General features: G+C 34.5%; 1 protein-coding gene across 1 annotated transcript in view; it reads right to left on the minus strand.

Annotated features, from left to right (window-relative positions):
* LOC125657781 (uncharacterized) overlaps positions 1–10,307 on the minus strand; it is a 71,973-nt gene extending 61,666 nt beyond the window's left edge. The window contains exons 1-2 of the mRNA XM_048888547.2: positions 10,087–10,307; positions 632–759 (exon numbers count right to left, since the gene is read on the minus strand). The gene's annotated coding sequence lies outside the window, so the exon portion shown is untranslated. The remainder of the gene's footprint in view (positions 1–631; positions 760–10,086) is intronic.
* Between the last annotated feature and the right edge of the window lie 3,186 nt (positions 10,308–13,493).

Here is a 13,493-nt window from a genome sequence, read left to right on the forward strand (position 1 = left end):
CTTCTGATCTTGGGGAATATATGTATTCTTGAGACCTGTGATCTGGGAGAAGCTCAAACTTTGTACCGTAGATATAAATATATTATTAAACCTTTCCTACGCCCGAAATAATGCTAAAGCCTCTTTCTCTGTGAATAGTGGCATTCCGTATCACTTAATCTATGGCTTGCATATGAAAATACACGGAAAAGTTCAAGTTTCATACTTTAAATCAATGATATCTTAATTCAATTAAATAGATATGGCAACAAAATTTTGATGCTCATAAGTTTGAATGCCCTCGTCTGAAGACTATCTACAATCAATATTTGCTTCAGAAGTAAAAAAAAAATAAATAAAAAAATAAAAAAAATAAAAAATAAATAAATCACATTAGTTGCTCCGAGACATTTTCAATGTGTCGAATGGACTAATGATATTTTACATTCATATTTAAAAACCACTGACTTGTATTATCATTCCATATACACTTTGTTTAATAATTAGATTAATTAAAGAGGTCAATTGATGCAGCCTGTGGTTTTTATAATAATCGCAAAGGAGACAACCCTAAAAGAATACATGGTTGTAAAAATCAGACTGTTCCTACTTGTATTAGGTATAGTAACAACCACTCATTTAGAAAACAAACCTTTATTTTAGTAAATCCCTCGTGATATTTCCAAACACCTGGCTGCATCCACCCAAGGACGCGGCACAGATCGCTGATTCGATGACACGCAATCTGGTCATTAGTACAATGTACCATGATCTGGGTGTCTGAAATGTTTGTATTTCACATATGCATATTTTTAAAGAAACAGCTTAATTAAGTGTAGTAGGGTGAATTAATATCAATAATTTATTTTATTTTTAGTGTAAATAAAATATGTAAGTTGCAAAACATAAACTTTTATTGGATTATATAATGGTCTTCCATATTTCTCTATTTAGATATGTAGTAATGTAATTATGACCTTAATGGCTTTCCTTATGATTAAACCATGCATGCAGTTGTTGTTCATGGTCTATTTAATTCATTTTGGTTGGCTAAGCTTAGTGTCAAAGGTTATATGTCATGGGTTTTGTGAGTTCTGTTGGATTTTTAGATAGTCAGTTGTATTCACTAGCAGAGTGTTGAAGGGTGGTTTTCTTTGCATATCTTTTGACATCTTTTTTCTGACTTGAGGTAAGAAAATGAATCTTAACATATTAATTGGTGTGAATGTGTTAATGAATGAAAGAAATGAAATTATGTACTTTATTTCATATTTAACAAAGGAGTAAAATAGAATTAATATTTTATACAGGTTCCTTGAAAATCAGTTATCTTCCTATTTTTGATATTTTGGCTCTGGTACCATATATCTGGTAAGATCATTGTTTTGTATGTATTTCTGTGATGTCTAACTTGTATTTGTCATATAATTTCTTTTGTGTGTGTTCGATGTGTACTTTACCATTTAGTTTGCATAAATGTCATAAATGATAAGATTTATTATATTTAAATGCATTATGGGTAAAGAGCCTCATTTTGAGATTTAAATGTTATTTTATAATTTTTCTTAAACTTTACACAAAATAATGGACGAATAATTTTGTGTTCATTGTATTGAAATTATTTCCCTAGTATTTGTATATTTTATGTGGTGTGTGATTGTGTATGCTTATAATTGTTTATTATGTTTCAGAGCTGCTATTTACATGTCAGAAATAGATTTATTTCTTCAATAAACTCATAACCTGTCACGGATGGTCTGTGTGGTCATTAGAACCGGTTTGCAACCCCGTAACAGAAATGGCGCCCACGTTGGGACAAAACAGAAATGGCGCCCAACGTTTAATGACGTAACCCACCTGAGCCTCTCGTCACTGGAAACACATCCTGAAGAGCCTCACCGGAAGTACAACCGGAAGTTCTCATTGAAGAATTGTAAACAAATGAAGATTCCGAAGATGTGAGGTACATGTGATAGTTTTTAAGTTACCAGTCTTATTTATTTACTTTTTGACACATCGATAGTGATTGTGTTGTGTCAATATTGTACTTCATAAACTCAAACTACACAATTCGGAAGCAACCCTGAGTTATAAGCAGGACATTTCATTCCGAATTTCCTTAAGTGAATTGACGCATTCTTTTGGAGATCCATGCCTTTGGTCAGAGACAGGACTGTGCCAAACTTTTAATTAGTATATTGATATGCTGTTGCATAAATGTCAATGTATATAATTTCAGTGTAATACTCATAGAGAGCTGACTAGTGCACTTGGTAGAAATTATAGTGTATAGTGTTTGTTTACATTGAAAGTTGAAACACATTTTGACAGGTCAAGTGTTATTTACATTTAAGAAGTATATCAAAAGTATTTGTGAATATTTTTTTTTTTTACATATAACTGAGGTTTGTAGATAGATATTTACAATCATGGTTTAGTACAAGTATTGAAGTTACTGATTTGAAAGAGTGTTGAGAGAGAATCTGATGCAAGAAAGATATTAACATTCATTAACTTACAGTGACTTTAATAACAGGATTGTGACTGAATATTTATTGATATAAGAGGTCAGTGCTTGGATCAAAGGTGTTATTTAGATGCAGTTCAGTCAAATCAGGTGTGTTGGTACTTAGTGTACATGGATAAATAGGCAAAGTGTAAATAGGTGAAACATCTTACCAGTCCCCTCAAGCAATTCAAATTTACTCTTTAGCAAATAAGGGTGTACAATAGAGTTACTCTTTGCAAATAAGAGTGTTATTGTTTATGGGTACACATATGCCGTAAAACGTATGCGAAACATTTTGCGATTCATGACAATTATTGGTACCACGCGCGGTTTATTTCCGATTTGGGTTATAACCATCGTGTTTTGTTTCACGTATACGGAAATTTAGTTTTACTGGCGCATTTTCATTCGCTAACTATAACACAATGGCGGAAGTACCTGAACAGTATAAAAGACTACTGGAAACTTTAGGACAAATGGAAGTTGTACCGAAAGCCGATAATCCAGATGATCTGGTGCAATGGATGAAAGAATATGTAGAGTCAAAAGCTGAAACTACAGTAAAAACTGAAAAGGTAGAAACACAGCCAGGGAATCAGAAGAAATATCAACACATTGTCCAACCCCTGAGGTTCAGTTTATTCTCTGGGAATGATAAGTCAAAAGGATCAGACACAACATTTGACTTATGGCTATATGAGGTGCAATGTGTCATGAGAGATAAAGTGCATTCAGAGGAAGACATTGCACAGGCGGTCAGGAGATCACTTCGAGGAGAAGCAGGCAGAGTGATTATGAATTTAGGTCCTGATGCAAATTTGCAGAAAATCATTTCAAAACTAAACAGCGTCTATGGAGATATTGATGAACGGGAAAATATCTTAGGAGAATTTTATGGAACCAAGCAGGCACGAGATGAAGATGTAACAACTTGGAGTTGCAGATTGGAGAATATCATGCAAAGAGCAATTAAAGTGGGAGCAGTCAAACTTGAGATGGCAGATGAGATGCTGCATGATATGCTATATAAGGGTTTGAAACCTGAGTTAAAGGCCAGTTGCCATTACGAAAAGGAGATACACAAGAGTTTTGATGACTTACGAGTTGCTTTGAGAAAACTTGAAAAAGAGCTTAAGTTGGATGAGGAGGATAACAAGAAGGTTCAAGTGAAGCAAGCAGTTGCACAGAAAGCAGATTCGGGTGAGATTGAAGGAGTGTTGAAACAAATAACTCATCGACTTGAGAATTTGGAATATCAGAACAGAGGAAGGAAACGATACAGAGGATCTGGAAATAGGAACAGAGACAAAAACTATTACAGGAAAGACAAAGAGGATGATAAATCACAAGAACAGGTTAACGACCAGTATCCAGACATTGTTTGTAGGAGATGTGGCCGTGAAGGACACATAGAGCGAGGTTGTCGTGCAAACAGGGATGTTCACGGTAAACCTTTGACTTTAAACTACAACAAGTCTATGAAAAGAGGTCATCCATAGACTTCAACAGAAAACAAGACCTCATATCATCAGTAAAAAAATTGAATACTTTACCACCTGGATTATGTGGAGATCCAACTGAATCAAGTATCTTAATAAATGGGATTGAAGCTAAAGCACTCATTGACACAGGTTCCACAGTTTCTACGATTAGTAAACAATTTTATGAAGATCATTTCAAAGAAATTCCTGTTCAAGATTTAGGATCTTTGCTAAAAATCGAATACGCTGATGGACAACATTTACCCTACGAAGGCTTTATTACACTTGATTTACAAGTGTTAGAAATGAAACCAATAACATCAATTCTACTCGTCATACCAGATAGTCCTTACAACCAGAAAGTACCGATATTATTAGGGACAAATATTTTGAATACCTTAATGAAATTGTTTCAGGAGAAACATGGAGACAAATATTTGGAGAAATCAAAGTTGACAACACCATGGTATTTATCTTTTCGAGCTATTTTACTTAGAGAAAAGGAATTAAGGAAAAACCGTTATAGATTAGGATTAGTTAGGAGTGCCGAGAATACAACAGTCAGAGTACAACCAAATTCCAGGATAGTTGTTAAGGGTTGTATAGATCAGGCAATACCATACCAACAAACATTAGCAATGCTACATCCTACAACTGAGACAAAACTCAACAAAGATCTTGACATAGAACCATCATTGATAGAGTGTGATACTAGTAAAAGAGGATTGGATCCAGTAGACGTATACATCAGCAATGTTACTACCAGAACTGTTATCATTCAACCAAGGTCAATTATATGCGAGATTCAGCCAGTATTGGAACAAGACGTAAATGAGGAAATTAAACGCCCATCGATAGATATCCTGAACAAGATATCACTGGAAGAGAACGAATTGTCAACTGATGAAATTCAGCAAGGGAAAAATCTTATAGCAAAGTATAGTGACCTATTCTCAGAAAGTGACACCGATGTAGGACATGCTGCAAATGTTTATCATAAAATTGAGGTAGATGATGAGAAGAGTTTTAAGCAAAGATATCGAAGAATACCCCCAGCAATGATCAACGAAGTACGAGATCACTTAAAGATACTTTTGAGATCCGGAATTATTAGAAAATCTCATTCTCCATGGTCGTCAAATGTAGTTTTAGTAAAGAAGAAAGATAACTCCTTAAGATTTTGCATCGACTATCGACAACTAAACAAAAGGACAAAGAAAGATGCGTATGCTTTACCAAGAATTGAGGAAATGTTAGACTGTTTAGCAGGAAATAAGTTCTTCTCCGTGATCGATATGAAGTCGGGATATCATCAGGTTGAAATTTATGAGCAACATAAGGAGAGAACAGCATTTACGGTAGGGCCGCTAGGATTATATGAATTTAACCGTATGCCATTTGGTCTGTCTGGAGCACCTGCCACATACCAGCGTTTAATGCAGGAAGTTTTAGGAGACTTACATTTGAAAATTTGTTGCATTTTCATTGATGATGTGATCATCTTTTCTTCATCATTTCAAGAGCATTTAGAGAGACTGCAGTTCGTCTTTGATCGTATTAAAGAGGCAAATTTGAAACTTTCTCCGAAAAAGTGTATTTTCTTCAAGAAAAAAGTTAAATATGTAGGACATGTCGTTTCAGCATCAGGTGTAGAAACAGACCCAGAAAAGATTTCAAAAGTTGTAAGCTGGCCAATACCAACCAATGCAGAAGAGGTAAGGAAATTTATTGGATTTGCGGGATACTTCAGACGATTCATTCAGAACTTCAGTCAGTTGTCCAAACCTCTCACAGAATTATTTCCAAGTACATCAAAGAAAAAGAAAAAGAAACATGCTAAAGATTGGGAATGGGGTGAAAGACAACAAACAGCATTTGATATATTGAAAACAAAACTTTCATCAACTCCAGTTTTAAGTTATCCAGACTTTGCAAAACCTTTTGAATTACATACAGATGCAAGTGGACAAGGTTTAGGAGCAGTGCTTTACCAGGATCATGACAGTTTAAAAAAAGTTATTGCATTTGCAAGCAGAGGATTGTCGAAATCAGAACAGAATTACCCAGCCCATAAACTTGAGTTTTTGGCGTTGAAGTGGGCTGTAGTGGACAAATTTCATGATTATTTATATGGGAATTCTTTTACAGTTTTAACAGACAACAATCCACTAACCTATGTGTTGACATCTGCCACTCTGGACGCAACAGGACATAGATGGCTTGCAGCATTAGGGACTTACAATTTTGACATCAGGTACAGGCCTGGAGCAAACAATCAGGATGCCGATTCCTTGTCTCGGATTCCATTATCTAAAGAATCTGTTAAGTCGATATGCAAGAAACTGGACATTGCTAGCATTGAAAGTTTTGGCAGTCCAAATACAACTGACATAGTGCAGATAGATCTAAACATGGATGTGTGCATGGATGTGGACTGGAAAACACTACAGTTCCAAGATAGTAATATTAGACCCTGGATGGAAAGAGTCCTCACGGGAGATAAACCAAAGAAGGGTCAGATGCCACGCAGTCCTTTATTTAAAATGTTCGATCGTCTGAGTATAGAAGATGGAATATTGTACAGAGAAGTTACTCTTCAAGATCAGATCAAGAAACAACTTATTTTGCCGTCAGTGAAAATACCAACGGTATTACAACTATTACATGATGAAATGGGTCATCCTGGCAGGGAACGAACATCATCACTGATAAAGGAAAGATTTTATTGGCCTGGTATGTCTAGGGACATTGAGCAATGGATAACAACTTGCGACAGATGTATAAAGAGGAAGGCACAACCTGACCGAGCACCATTGGTAAGTATTACTTCTACCCAGCCATTAGAATTAATCTGCATTGATTTTCTATCTCTGGAACAATCAAAGGGAGGACAACAAAATATATTGGTAGTTACAGACCACTTCACTCGTTATGCACAGGCTTATCCTACTAGGAACCAAACAGCAAAAACCACTGCAGATGTTTTATTTAACCAATTCATTGTTCACTATGGAATTCCAAAACGCATACATTCGGACCAGGGAGCAAATTTCGAAAGCAACTTAATTAAAGAACTCTGTAAATTAATTGGATCCCAAAAATCGAGAACAACACCTTATCATCCAATGGGAAATGGTATGACTGAGAGATTTAATAGGACTTTACTCAACATGTTAGGCACTTTAGATCCAAATCAAAAACTAAACTGGAAGTCTCATGTAGCAACATTAGTTCATTCATACAACTGCATCAAACATGAATCAACTGGTCAATCACCATACTTTTTGATGTTTGGAAGGGAACCAAATTTGCCAATAGATATAGCTTTTGGACTAGTTAAGGAAAAAAGTAGGAAACCTCAGACCAAGTATGTCAAAGAACTCAGGGAGAGATTATTGCAAGCCTATGACTTAGCATTTCGAGAAGCCGAGAAGATGAGAAATAAACAGAAAGACAGATATGATCAGAAATCTCGAGGAGCGGTATTAGAAGTGGGAGACAGAGTCTTAGTACGGACAGTGCATTTTGAGGGCAAACACAAACTAGCCAATAATTGGGAAGACATGCCATATATTATCTTGTCTCAGCCTAATCCAGAGGTTCCAGTGTATGTTGTGCAGAAACAAAATGGAGAGGGTAAGAAGCGTACATTACATCGAAATTTAATGTATCCTATTGGATTTATTTCAGAACGCCCAATACCTGTTCCAAGACCTAGAGCGAGACATTCCATATCAACACCAGTGACTCCACGTCTTAAACCTCAAGGTGACAGAGATGAGGACAATATCAGTACAATTTCTGATGACAGCAGGATTTTGGTTATGGAATCTGAGAGCAATATTTCAACCAATATTGAAAACAATGATATCCAGGAACCAATCCATGAAGAAGGAAGCGCTTCCGAACAGCTGGATGAGTCCGAAGAGAGGGATTCAGAAGCAAATGAGGTGATGGAGGATTTTGGTGATGATGCTGATGCTACAGATGAGGATGAGACAGTACCTATTCTCCCTAGAAGATCATCTAGAGTTAGGCAAGCACCAAATTGGATGTCTTCAGGTGATTTCATTACCAAGTCAAACATATCTGATAAAATGAAGTGGCAAGAAAAATCAGACTTTATATTGAATTTCTTGAAAACAACTTCAAACGCATCAATTTCACCAGAAACTACAGATTTTGTTGTGAAACATGTTTTAAATTTCTGAAGTGACTTTATTTCTGATTGAACTGTATATATTGCAGATATTTGAGTTTTGATTTCAGTGCACCAATTTTAATCAAATTTGAATTTGCATGCATTTATGCTTGCAGTGTGGTCTTGATTGTATCATGACTTATACTTTATAAAGATATTCTTTATTTCAGCAAAGATGAAGATCACTTAATTCAATATATATGCTGAATAAAATGTGTTGGTATATCAGCAACATTGAATTTGTTTATTTTCTTGCAACGGACTCCTTGAATGACATGGAAGTCATTTTCGTACAAGGGGGAGTTTGTAGTAGGGTGAATTAATATCAATAATTTATTTTATTTTTAGTGTAAATAAAATATGTAAGTTGCAAAACATAAACTTTTATTGGATTATATAATGGTCTTCCATATTTCTCTATTTAGATATGTAGTAATGTAATTATGACCTTAATGGCTTTCCTTATGATTAAACCATGCATGCAGTTGTTGTTCATGGTCTATTTAATTCATTTTGGTTGGCTAAGCTTAGTGTCAAAGGTTATATGTCATGGGTTTTGTGAGTTCTGTTGGATTTTTAGATAGTCAGTTGTATTCACTAGCAGAGTGTTGAAGGGTGGTTTTCTTTGCATATCTTTTGACATCTTTTTTCTGACTTGAGGTAAGAAAATGAATCTTAACATATTAATTGGTGTGAATGTGTTAATGAATGAAAGAAATGAAATTATGTACTTTATTTCATATTTAACAAAGGAGTAAAATAGAATTAATATTTTATACAGGTTCCTTGAAAATCAGTTATCTTCCTATTTTTGATATTTTGGCTCTGGTACCATATATCTGGTAAGATCATTGTTTTGTATGTATTTCTGTGATGTCTAACTTGTATTTGTCATATAATTTCTTTTGTGTGTGTTCGATGTGTACTTTACCATTTAGTTTGCATAAATGTCATAAATGATAAGATTTATTATATTTAAATGCATTATGGGTAAAGAGCCTCATTTTGAGATTTAAATGTTATTTTATAATTTTTCTTAAACTTTACACAAAATAATGGACGAATAATTTTGTGTTCATTGTATTGAAATTATTTCCCTAGTATTTGTATATTTTATGTGGTGTGTGATTGTGTATGCTTATAATTGTTTATTATGTTTCAGAGCTGCTATTTACATGTCAGAAATAGATTTATTTCTTCAATAAACTCATAACCTGTCACGGATGGTCTGTGTGGTCATTAGAACCGGTTTGCAACCCCGTAACATAAGAATAATCAAATATTGGAAATAAATGATTTGTAGACACTTCCATTGGATGTCATGCAATTAGCACAAAATGGGAGTACATCTTACTATTAGACTAGACCTAACTTCAGCAATAAATCACGAATTCCCAATATTCATGTACAACACATTTCCTGTACATGTCCTCCTACTGCTCACTTATTGATCATTCTCTTAAAATTTAACTTCAGAAAGTAAATTAAGTCCGTTAATTTACAACGATGAAATCAAGAAAATGTTCACCATGATACTGGTCGGGGTAGCGTAGCCACGTGGTTATTCCGGGAGGGTTGGAATCTCGATTCTGGCGCCGCGCCAAACACGACATTTAACATAGGTACATTGTTGTGACCGGTTTACCAGTTACAGATAGGGATGGTGTATAAATTAAAATTATAAAGACACGATATACCAGATACATGTATGCATTTCCAAATATAAACTTCGACATACATAACTGAATTATCACTTTAGAAATTTTATGTCAAAATCAGATTATTATTATTATAAGTTTATTCGACTATTCCAATATTCTTCAATACTGCCGACGTTCGACTAATTTTATTTTATTGAAATAGTCAGTAAAAAAAATGCGCATACTGAAAATTTACCGATTTGAAATCAAAGTTACCCCTCTTTGGAATACATCCACGCATTTTCAAGATACATCTCTGTTTTCACGACTTCTACCCAATGTCCTTACTCCGAATCCACTCAATCAAAGGAAGTTACACGTACATGTATTTCAGTTCCCTGCCGTCATTATAGACATTCGTCAGCATCAAAATGCCTCCGAAAGCAGAATTAACAATTAAGTTATGTTCCAATGGGTGAGGAATACATATGTTGCTTTTAATCTGAAATAGAGTGTTCTGCGTGTTGTTTTAATAAATCGTCATAATTGGATATTTACATTGGGGTCTAGCTAACAAGACTTCTATACATTAATCTGTGGGAATTTACACCTTTATGTGGATCATGCTGTTATATACACTCAAAGTGTAAAACATACACGTGCAACGCCTTTACATGACAAATTCATTTCATGTTAGAAATACTTATAACGTTAGAAATTCGATGTGTCTTGAAGTAGGTTGAATCATGTGTATTGATGTTTGCGTAAATTATTTAAGGAAGAGTGGGTGGGTGGGGGGTTCGGGACAAATTTGCTGATGTGTCGTGTAATGATATGACATTGTTTTATTATTTGCTGTTTTACCACTTTTTTGTTTGTGAAGCTTTATTTTCGTCCGTTGTTTTATAACATACTGTAAACGTATTATATTTGGCGTGTACGATATTTGGCGGAAATCGTTTTTTCAACAAGTTAGCGTAGATTTGATTTAGCGTATTCCTGAATTACTTTAAACATCTAGATTTACGGATGGCATTTAGCGATGTACTTGATTTAGCGGAAGCCAAAGGCGCTAAATAGAATACACAGCCAAATGTAATACATTTACAGTATTTCATTATCGCAGTGTTGCTGTGTTTTGGTCATTTTAGGAAAAAAACAAACTTAGCTTATTTGTTTTCTTATAAGGAAACGATTTATGTAAGTAGTCAGTACTTATTTTGATATACTGAACTGGATTTCACAAAAGTCTCTTAAGATTTGTCATAGAACAGATCTTAGATCTTAAAAGATAAATCTTGAGATAAGTTTCATTCTGGGATATTGGAATAAATTTTAAATTGAGACAACTCAATTTCGGGAATTGAAAAGGGATCAAAATGATATATGTATTCATTATTCTTTGTTTTAGGTTGTTTTATTGTGTTACATGTATAGCGATTCACAGTAATTGTTTTAATTAGATAAAGCGCTATATGAATGTAAATTAACATTGGCGACAAACGTATTCACTGGAGTTGCACTTTATGGATGATGCAGTTTCATTTTTAAAACATGACGTATAGTCAGCTTTTAAACCGAGACAAGCTACTGACAAACAAGTTGATGGTACAGGGGTTTAAACAGTCTCGATTGAAGTCAGCATTTCGCAAATTCTACGGTCGTTATAACGATCTAGTTCGTCAATACAACCTATCATTGGGTCAAATGCTGTCTGACATGTTTCATACCGATTGTTAGGCCGTTCTTGGCACACTGATTTTGACTACGGATAGCTTCGTTTACCTAATATAGGGATATAGGATATAGGGCTCACGGCGGATGTGACCAGTCGACAGGGGATGCTTACTCCTCCTAGACACATGATCCCACCTCTGGTTTGTCCAGGGGTCCGTGTTTACCCAACTATCTATTTTGTATTGGTTATAGGAGTTATGAGATTGATCACTGTTCGTTATCTTCACCTTTCATGCAATAGTCTCTTAGTATAAATGCAATAACATTGATTAGAATACATTGTTATAGAAATGCTTATTGGTTAAATGTATGTATGAAAAATTTAAAATGAAATCAAACAAGTAATGATAAACAGCTTGTAAATTGTTTCATTGTTATCTAGAGACATATAACTTTATTTTGACATGAAATCTTATAAACACATCAATACTCACATGCATAATAGTCAGAGTACGCAGTATGGCGTTCATGAAATGTAAAATGTATTTAGTAACAGTTGAGACTCAGATGCCAATCACCATGAATTTAGAATCGGGCTTGAATCAGTCCTCATCTAACCCCTGCACCGTCATTGTTAAATGTATCTGGATGTCGTAAGATTTCAAACTATTTTAAAATGATCATAAGATATGAAAGTTTTGTGAAACAGCTATCATGGATCATGTGACAATCTTGATCTTAAATAGATCTTAGTCGTAATATAGTTTTGTGAAACTGGCCCATGGTTCTTTTGAAGTGAGTAGTGTTTGGTAACTACAATGACCCACTGTTGTAATGTTCTGCAAATGGGCAAAGGACGGCAAGTCATATGTACTGAAAATGACTTACAACAAACTTTTAAACAATTCATTGATTGTTGTAATTATTGCAGAATTCTGTAGACCTGGGACCCATTTTAGGAAATGTCAATCTGTACACGAGTGAGGAAAGGGGTCGTAAAAACAAAAAACAAAAACAAAACACGAAATAGATTATGTGAAAATGATTTTAGTCTATATATGACCCATGGGGAAAATGCTTGAAATAATCTTCAAGGAGAATGTGAAAAAACAATACAAAGGAAAATTTACTTTCATTTCATTTAAAAGCATTTCACCGTTAATATTGGCATTTAAAATTCACGGCCGAAAAAGGCTATTGTCGCATTTAAACCTTATTTGATCCTAATTCTTTTTGTCCACATATGTACATGTACAGGAACCGGGTCCTATCTCTGCTACATGTATATCCAGAAGTCCGTGTTACCCAACTCACTATTTTATATTGCTTATAGGAGATATAAGATTGATCACTGTTTGTTATCTTCGCCTTTATAGGAGATATAAGATTGATCAATGTTCGTTATCTTCACCTTCATAGGAGTTATGAGATTGATCACTTTTTGTTATTTTCGCCTTTATAGGAGATATAAGATTGATCAATGTTCGTTATCTTCACCTTTATAGGATAGATAAGATTAAAAAATTCTAAAGAACTTTTAGTAAACTTGAAATCGCAAAACTTTTCCCAAATCAATAACATCAAAACCCTATGACTTTGCAACACTATACACGACCATGCCTCACGATAGATTAAAGACTAGGCTTTCTGACATCATAAATAGTTGCTTCTTCAACAAAAATGGAAAAAGGAAATATTCATATCTAGTGATCAGTCAGCCCAAAACTTACTTTGTTAAACACCACTCTGATTCTAGCACAAGTACTCTGAAGTTGAAATAAGAAATATATAGAGTTCTTCATTGACAATATCTTCGTGGTCTTTGGTGATCAGGTCTTCCAACAGTCTGTTGGAATTCCCATGGACACAAATTGTGGTTCTTTATTAGCTGACTTGTTTCTATATTTATATAAAGCAGATTTTATTCAAAAACTTCTACGTGAGAAGAGATCTCTTGCTGTGGCCTTCAATTCGACATTTAGATATATCAACGACGTTTTGTCTAT

This window comes from Ostrea edulis, chromosome 9 (genome assembly GCF_947568905.1).
Source record: "Ostrea edulis chromosome 9, xbOstEdul1.1, whole genome shotgun sequence".
In the NCBI taxonomy this organism is placed as follows: domain Eukaryota; kingdom Metazoa; phylum Mollusca; class Bivalvia; order Ostreida; family Ostreidae; genus Ostrea; species Ostrea edulis.